The following is a 9,783-nucleotide window of genomic DNA, read 5'->3' on the forward strand; positions in this document are numbered from 1 at the left end:
CTCCCTCACACTCGGCTTCTAGGCCCACCCTGCGAGCCCACCGAGCTGTGGGAATCCCATCATTTCCATTTCTCATTGTTTCCCAGTGAACTCAAGACAACTGCAATGATAGAAATACTCCCTCAAAAGAAGAGAAAGTCGGATTCAGAGGGGAAGTTAGTTTTCTTTTAAACCAAAGTATATTTTTCTGGGATGATACAAGAGGTCAGCTGGGAGTTCTCAGCCCTGCCTTTAGGATTTATCCAGGTACAGAGTCAAGAAGTAAAACGCTAGTCATTATTAATGACAGAAGAAAAACGTCTCCTGGAGGAGGAGATGGCAACCCCTCCAGTATTCTTGCCTGAAGAATACCATGGAGAGGAGTCTGGCGGCCCACAGTACGTGGGGTCATGGAGATGGACGTGACTGAGTGACTGACACTCCAGGGTAAAAGGTGAGTTGCATCATCTGGTTGGGGTGACTCCAGGAGGCCAGAGAGACCCATTCTAACAAATCTAAGTCCTGTTGACCAGTTCCTTTCCAGGAAGACACGTTGGGTGAGAAAAAAATCTCCATAGCAACCTGTGACAGGCCATGGGTCTTGTTCAGTTCAGTTGCTGAGTTGTGTCTGATTCTGCAACCCTATGGATTGCGGCACGCCAGTACTCCTTGTCCATCACCAATTTCTGGAGTTTACTCAAACTCATGTCCATCGCATCACTGATGCCATCCAGCCATCTCATCCTCTGTTGTCCCCTTCTCCTCCTACCCTCAATCTTTCCCAGCATCAGGGTCTTTTCAAATGAGCCAGCTGTTCACATCAGGTGGCCAAAGTATTGGAGTTTCAGCTTCAACATCAGCCCTTCCAATGAACACCCAAGACTGATCTCCTTTAGGATGGAGTGGTTGGATCTCCTTGCTGTCCGAGGGACTCTCAGTAGTCTTCTCCAACACCACAGTTCAAAAGCATCAATTCTTCAGTGCTCAGCTTTATTTATGGTTCAACTCTCACATCCATACATGACTACTGGAAAAACCATAGCTTTGTCAGGACAGACCTTTGTTGGCAAAGTTATGTCTCTGTTTTTCAATATGTTGTCTAGGTTGGTAATAGCTTTCCTTCCAAGGAGTAAGCATCTTTTAATTTCATGGCTGCAATCACCATCTGCAGTGATTTTGGAGCCCCCCAAAATAAAGTCAGCCACTGTTTCCACTGTTTCCCCATCTTATTTGCCATGAAGTGATGGGACCAGATGCCATGATCTTCGTTTTCTGAATGTTAAGCTTAAAGCCAAGTTTTCCACTCTCTTTCACTTTTCATCAAGAGGCTCTTTAGTTCTTCACTTTCTCCCATATGGGTGGTGTCATCTGCATATCTGAGGTTATTGATATTTCTCCCAGCAGTCTTCATTCCAGCTTGTGCTTCCTCCAGCCCAGCATTTCTCATGATGTACTCTGCATATAAGTTAAATAAGAAGGGTGACAGTATACAGCCTTGATGGACTCCTTTTACTATTTGGAACCAGTCTGTTGTTCCATGTCCAGTTCTAACTGTTGCTTCCTGACCTGCATACAGGTTTCTCAAGAGGCAGGTCAGGTGGTCTGGTATTCCCATCTCTTTCAGAATTTTCCACAGTTTATTGTGATCCACACAGTCAAAGGCTTTGGCATAGTCAGTAAAGCAGAAATAGATGTTTTTCTGGAAGTCTCTTGCTTTTTTGATGATTCAGCGGATGTTGGCAATTTGATCTCTGGTTCCTCTGCCTTTTCTAAAACCAGCTTGAACATCTGGAAGTTCACAGTTCACGTATTACTTTATTAGCGTGTGAGATGAGTGCAATTGTGTGGTAGTTTGAGCATTCTTTCGCATTGCCTTTCTTTGGGATTGGAATGAAAACTGACCTTTTTCAGTCCTGTGTCCCCTTCTGAGTTTTCCAAATTTGCTAACATATTGAGTGCAGTATTTTCACAACATCATCTTTTAGGATTTGAAATAGCTCAACTGGAATTCCATCACCTCCACTAGCTTTGTTCGTAGTGATGCTTTCTAAGGTCCACTTGACTTCACATTCCAGGATGTCTGGCTCTAGGTGAGTGATCACACCATCATGATTATCTTGATTGTGAAGATATTTTTTGTACAGTTCTGTGTATTCTTGCCACCTCTTCTTAATATCTTCTGCTTCTATTAGGTCCATACCATTTCTGTCCTTTATTGAGCCCATCTTTGCATGAAATGTTCCCTTGGTATCTCTAATTTTCTTGAAGCGATCTCTAGTCTTTCCCATTCTGTTGTTTCCCTCTATTTCCTTGTATTGATCTCTGAGGAAGGCTTTCTTATCTCTCCTTGCTATTCTTTGGAACTCTGCATTCAGATGCTTATATCTTTCCTTTTCTCCTTTGCTTTTCACTTCTATCTTTTCACAGCTATTTGTAAGGCCTCCTCAGACAGCCATTTTGCTTTTTTTGCATTTCTTTTTCATGGGGATGGTCTTGATCCCTGTCTCCTGTACAATGTCATGAACTTCATTCCATAGTTCATCAGGCACTCTATCTATCAGATCTAGGCCCTTAAATCTATTTCTCACTTCCACTGTATAATCATAAGGGATTTGATTTAGGTCATACCTGAATGGTTTAGTGGTTTTCCCTGCTTTCTTCAATTTAAGTCTGAATTTGGCAATAAGGTGTTCATGATCTGAGCCATAGTCAGCTCCCAGTCTTGTTTTTGCTGATGGTATAGAGCTTCTCCATCTTTGGCTGCAAAGAATATAATCAATCTGATTTCAGTGTTGACCATCTGGTGATGTCCATGTGTAGAGTCTTCTCTTGTGTTGTTGGAAGAGGGTGTTTGCTACGACCCTTGCCTTGGCCGTTGCCCTGCTTCATTCTGTAATGAATTCATTCTCTATCAGTACCTGTGCTTTTATGACACCTTCATGTCACACACACGTAAAATTGCAGTTGAAGTTTCACAAAGTAATACCTCGGAGTATGAAGATAGGCTGGTTCCAAAGTCCAATACAATGTCCACCATCAGGACAGATGCTAGTTACTACTCACTTACTATGTGTTACCTATCCTAACTCTGTGACACTCGCCTCACATTTTCTGGTGAACTGCAGGAAAGGAGTCAGGTACCCCTGGCTAGAAATCACATAAAATGCTTATTAATAGAAGAAAGTCACCTAGGCCCAACAAGCTTTAAGATGACTAGGGGAAAGAAGCAAATATATATCCAGTGTATCACTGTTTTACTTATTTAGTGAGATGGCACAGGAGAATTGTTTTCTCTGTATATTCATATGTATATTTTCATGTAGAATTTAATACAATCCAGTCATGAAATTTTCTATATATACATTCATATTCTACATTATGCATTTTAAGTTCAGTGGAACCTATAAAATCACTAAAAGAACTGAAAGTGAATGTTGCTCTGTCGTGTCAGACTCTTTGTGACCCCATGGACTGTAGTCCATGGGCTTGTCCAGGCCAGAATACTGGAGTGTGTAGCCGTTTCCTTCTCCAGGGGATCTTCCCAACCCAGGGATCGAACCTGGGTCTCCCACATTGCAGGTGGATTCTTTACCAGCTGAGCCATCAGGGAAGCCCAAGAATACTGGAGTGGGTGACCTGTCCCTTCTCCAGCGGATCTTCCTGACCCAGAGATCGAGCCAGGGTGTCTTTCATTGCAGGCAGATTCTTTACCAGCTGAACTACCAGGGAAGCCCTAATATAAATAAATAAATCACTAGAGAGGGAAGTAATTTTCATCAATACAGTTTTCCTAGTTTCCTGATTTTAAATTTTAATTTTTTTTACAGTAAGAAGCTTTTGTGTACAACTATTTTACCCTCCTGAAGTGGAAGTTCTTCCCCCCCAGCTGTGGAAAAAGGATCCACCATGGTGCTGTTTTTCTGGAATGTGCCTGTTTTGCTGAGTGGAGCTTTGGTGCCCTCTGGTAGCAGAACTGAGAAAAACAAGTGACAGGTCTCCCGCAGTTCTTGCTACATAGTGTTGCTATGACTATGGACCTCTGCCCTCCAGAAAATTCTGAATTTTGGGTTTGATTACTGCTCACATTTAGGTTTTAACTCCCTGGTCTTTTCCTCCTTCCCTTGGAGCTTTCAGATATGTTCCTAAGAGCTAGGCACGGTGACACTGTGTGTATTCACTTCATCTGGGGGCTGGTTGAATGGCTGCAGGAGTGTTTTAGAGTCTCGCGTGCAAGAAGCTGAGGCAGCCGACACATCTTTTTGCTGGGGAAGAAAACAGTCCTTAGCAGCTTATACAGAGCGATCGATTTGGTAAACACATTTTTTTTTTCTCTCTTTCCTAATAAGAGAACGCCAGAAGTTTGCCTTTATAAAAGCTCAGGTAGATTTTACTGTCTTGTCTCCAGGCATAAATGCTTTGTTTTCTGCTATAATCTAATGAGCAGGAAGCCTAATTCTACCCCATCTCACAAAATGTAATGCTGATTTAGAACTTTGGGGCCATCGTGTTGACAGAGTTCTATGAGCAGGGTATCTATTAATATACATGCATACCAGAGGGTGGGGGTCTCTTTCCCACAGATTTCAGGGACCTGCCACTCTACTGTGAAGTGTCTAGAGATCAGAAATTTGGGGTGGAGATAGAATTTCACTTTTAAAGGCAGATGGCGACCCCCTGTGCCCCCTACCGCTGTAAAAGTTTTACTTTGTCCTTTTATAATTTCTTTGACCCCCTTTCCAAGTCTCTTGCTCATTTATTAAGGTCCATCTTTTATTTTTAGACATTTCATATGTTGTCATATTGGGTTCAGGAGACACCCTATTGCGGTGTCTGCTCCAACCCAAATGCTGAATCACCTGGTAAGTCAAAGGCTGATGGACTTGAATGGGGCCCAGAATAAAAGAAGAGCCTTCAGTTCACCCCGTTTGCTTTGTGAGCAGTTCTGCCAAAGTCCTAGTGGGTCCAGGGGTGCTTCCTGAGTCTGCACCTGACTGGGGTGCTGGGAGAGCCCAACGAGAGCTCTGACAGGTGAATCAGAGCGAATGCCTTCAGGGTTTTGGGGCAAAGCTGTGCTCTCTTCAGAAAGTAAATATTGTTCTGAGAATAATTCTTGGCTCACTATTAGGCCCTGAGATGCCAGTAATCAGGAAACTTGAGAGGCAAATCAAAATAAGTTTTGTCTGATCTTGTAAGCCTCAAGTCATCACAACTCTCGGACATTTAAGTGAAGGGATTATATGAGATCAGGCAGGCCTTGAATGAACTGGCAAACCCTGTCATCCATGCCTTTCTCAATTTACATCTCTGACCTTACGTGGAGTTATATGAAGACAGAAAAACTGAGATTGGCTTACTGATGGCTCACTGTGACATCCTATGTTAGGCAAGAGAGATAAAACATAGAACCATAGTCCTTGGGGGTGACTTAGGATCATCTGATATGATGAGAGACTGGTTATTAAGAATAATAGCTCATAGTTAGATATTTATGTTTTTATAATATCCAAGTAAGTTGTTTGCTATATTCCATAAATAGGAGTTTGAGTTATTCTCAAGCAAATAACATTTTTGTTGCAAAGAAATACCTGTTGCAGGAAGTCTCCCACCATCCTTTAAAGATGAGGCTGGCTGCTGCTGCTGCTGCTAAGTCGCTTCAGTCGTGTCCGACTCTGTGCGACCCCATAGACTGCAGCCCACCAGGCTCATCTGTTCCTGGGATTCTCCAGGCAAGAATACCGGAATGGGTTCCATTTCCTTCTCCAATGCATGAAAGTGAAAAGTGAAAGTAAAGTTGCTCAGTCCTGCCGGACTCTTAGCGACCCCATGGACTGCAGCCTACCAGGCTCCTCCGTCCATGGCATTTTCCAGGCAAGAGTACTGGCTTAGCTGTTGCTGGAATCTGGGAGGAATTGCAGAAGAAAGCAAGCATTTCTGGTTTATTTCCACTAGGTGGAGCTAATGAGTTTAAGAGTCAACCTGCTGTATCTTTTAACGCAATAATTGAACTAATCATAGAAGATATTTATATTATGTTACTTTCCCCTTTCACAATAAAAGAAGTAGTAAGATCACTTTTATTCATTGTAGAAGTAAAATAATCACAATTGTAACCTCAGGAAATTTGAAAACCCCGTTAACTTCTTAAGGAGCTAGGATGATATTATCTGATATTTTTACTGTAATTCAGTGAAATGATCTTTTATTTAAAGATGTAGTTTTGGGGTCATTTTTACACGTGTTGTGAGTTTTGATCATAGCTATTTTCCTCTTTGGGCAAAATGAAGTTTTAACTTTCGGATGACTTAAAGAATAGGGGCTATGTGTTTTCATTTTTTTTTTAATTGGGCAAGAAAATACCTTGAAAGCCTGTGCTTGTGAGTAAAAAGAGACTACCTCTGACTGCATCATTTCACTTGAGTTGTCATTAGACATTGTAAACAAAAATAAAAGTTTGAAAAAAGAAACAGCACTTCTTTCAATGACTGAATAGTAATTTCCATTCCTGATTCTGTGAGTGTTTGATTGCAGAAAAGGAAGGAAACCAGCAACTTGGTTTAGGTTTCTGTTCTGTGAATACACAACTGGGAGAGACGTTCGGAATTACCTAATCCACGTCCATTGCTTTAGAAATCAAGAAACTGAGAATCCAGACCACATTTAAAAATGCACTTGAGAAAGACAGGAAAGATGCTGAGTACAGCTTGACTGGCCTTCAGGTCTTTTCGAAACACTTGCTTGTAGACAGTGTCCAAGGGCAAGACCACGTCTTTGGTCAGAGTATATGGATCATTATCTGTTGTCTTTAGTGAAAGTTGCACAGGTAACGCATGAAATGGCGTTGGTGCTGGCATTTACGAAAAATACTGTGTCCCCAGAATCAGCTTGCATAGTAAAAAGGGCAGACCTAGGAGTCATCTAGAACTGAAGAATGACAATTCCTCCCTTAGAGCCTGTGTGTGTGTGTGTGTGTGTGTGTGTGTGTGTGCGCTCAGTCGTGTCTGACTCTTTTGTGACCCTGTGGCCTGTAGCTCACGAGGCTCCACGGACTATAGCCCACCAGTCCATTATCTTTAGTTAGTCCATGTCATTCTCCATAAAAATACTGGAGTGGGTTGCCATTTTTTTCTCCAGGGGATCTCCCTGACCCAGGGATCGAACCTGCATCTCCTGTGGCTCCTTGGCAGGCAGATTCTTTATCACTAAGCTACCCGAGAAGCCCCCAGCTTCCCTATAACAGGAGTTAAAATAGCTACAGCATGGAGGTGCAGGATAGCCTAAATGTACTAACATGGTAGGCTCTTAATAAAGAGATATCCTGTTACCTCGTTAAGAAATAGGTTTTAAAAACGGAAAAAATAAGTTGAACTTAAAGGATGAATGAACAATGTCTGACATCATAGATCTGTCCATTTAGGTGCTGAGCTGTGTTCTGACCCTTCTCATGATGGTTCGGATGAATTTCTTGGCCCTAGATTTGCAAGGCTCATTTGATTGCTTACACAGATCTAGCCTGAATCAAGCGGATGGAAAGCTGCAGATGACAGAAATCAATGATGAGGTGTAGCAAACCACAGGCAACAGAAGCACCGTGTTTATCACAGTTGCTCTGGGGCTGAAGCTACCTTGATTGGACCCACAATACCCACTCCAGTGTTCTTGTCTGGAGAATCCCAGAGACAGTGGGCCCCCGTCTATGGGGTCGCACAGAGTCAGACACGACTGAAGCGACTTAGCAGCAGCAGCAGCACAACGGCACAGAATGACACCTCCTATTTTCTCCTATCGCACCCCATTACGCTTTTGTTCCCAAGGATTTATGTCAACATTGTTACGTTGTTACAGAGAGCAGACATCACTGGGTTCTAGGATGTTGAAAAGTATTTACATAGCTGACTTTTTCTCTTTTCATTTCTCTTTTTATCCAGCAGATGTCACTCATTATCTTTAGTTAGCCCATGTTTGGTCTCACCTGCCTAGGACCAGCTGAAGAGAAATCACCTTTATTATGTCAAAGTGACATGTTTGTTGAACTGGAACAATAATCCTTCTCCCCATTAGTCTATCGGGGACTCGAGGCATCACCATACTCAAGCAGTGATGAACTTTTATTTTCTCATTTAATTAAAAAGAAAATGTCTATAACAGGCTCCAAAATGTATAACTGGGAAATAAATGAAGGAAAAAAAATAACAGGGAACACATGTAGGGAATTTACATTTGCCTTTGTGGTAAAATAGGTTCATGAGAGAGGACAAACTCATCACTGATGCCGATGTAAGGTTTGATTATACTCTAGAGTTTAGAATAGAAAATGCAGTTTATGCAGTTCATAGTGTGTGTCTGTGCAGATGTGTGAAACAATGTGCTTTTTAATCATGCCTGCTGCAATAACAAATAATCATTACATTCATGCTGGCTTTGGGCTTGGTAACTGGAGCTAATTTTATAAAACTGGAGTAACACAAGCTTAACGCATAAGAGGTAAGTTTCCTTCAGTTTCTAAAAGTAAGAAAGTGCCTCTTAAAAAAAATACATATTGCAAGCAAGAGTCTATGTATCCTGTTTCTCCAACTGCCTCTGTGTTTTAAATCTACTTTTTCCTCTTAATAGGGATTGGTGGGTGATCCTCCGAGTATGTTCATTAAAGGGAAAGACATTGCCGGTCTTTCTTTGTCAGCAAAAGCTGAATTTATTATGGGAGAAGAGACCATCTCTCTGCAAGCCTGTTTTTGACGCTTGTACTTCCAATTGGCCTGTTGGAATAGCTGGACTGGATGCAAAGCTTCAGTGCAGGCGTTTATGTTCTTAGGTGATGGTGCTTCCTGTCGGAGGCGTTCTGCGGTGGGGGTGGCGGGGTGGGGGGGGGGCGGTGCTTCGCCAGGTGGGAGATGGGGGCTCAGCTTAATCTGCTCTGCTCCTGGTGCAGCTCCTTGTCTCTGGGCCATTTGCAACCAGAGAAACAAAAAATACCCAATTTCTCTTCATTTTACTTATTTAGAAATTTTTGGCTTCGGATATAACTTATGCAGTTTTTAGATACAAAAAGCCAGTTTGAAAGTGTCTATTAAACAGCAGCTATTCATCAGGAAACACAAAAACAATCAGTGACGAAGAGATGCCAAACTAATAAAATTCAGGAAAGAAGAAACCGACTTGGATACTGAACAGCTATTTGATAATGTTATGGAAAAAATAGTACAGCTTAGTAATTTGAATAGGAAAATAGGCTACTATTCAATTTTGAAAATCTGATATGCAAAGTTTTACAACATAACAGTAGTGTCCAGAATAGACAGCAAAGATCATTTTTATACTAGACATTTCCTCATGGACCCCAGTGATACCCTAAATGTTACATTACTGACGCATACGTCAGAATTTACAAAAACAGTCCTCTCCTGTCTCCTGGACTCACACTTCATTCAGTTTTTTAAAGATGTAAAACATTTAAACATTTTTTATTTTTTAAGTTTATTTATTTATTTTTGCCATGCGGCGTTTCTTTTGAGAAAGACCAGGGATTCAACCTGCACCCTGGGCAGTGAAAGCTCGGAGTCCTAACCACTGGACATCCAGGGACCTCCCATAGCTTAGTAGTGACCAGGCACTCAGTTCTCCAACCTAGGCCATCCATGTGGGAAAGGGAACAAATGATAACAAAGGTAGAAGCAAGAGAATATCATGGAAAAGATAATGCAGGTCCAGGACAAGATGCAAACTGCAGGATGAAGCGGGGGACGGGGAGATGCGTGCTCCTGGGAGAACCTTGTACTAATGAGCCGCTAGCATCCAAGATACACTGAT

The sequence above is a fragment of the Oryx dammah genome, unplaced genomic scaffold, assembly GCF_014754425.2.
Source record: "Oryx dammah isolate SB20612 unplaced genomic scaffold, SCBI_Odam_1.1 HiC_scaffold_7, whole genome shotgun sequence".
Lineage (NCBI taxonomy): Eukaryota > Metazoa > Chordata > Mammalia > Artiodactyla > Bovidae > Oryx > Oryx dammah.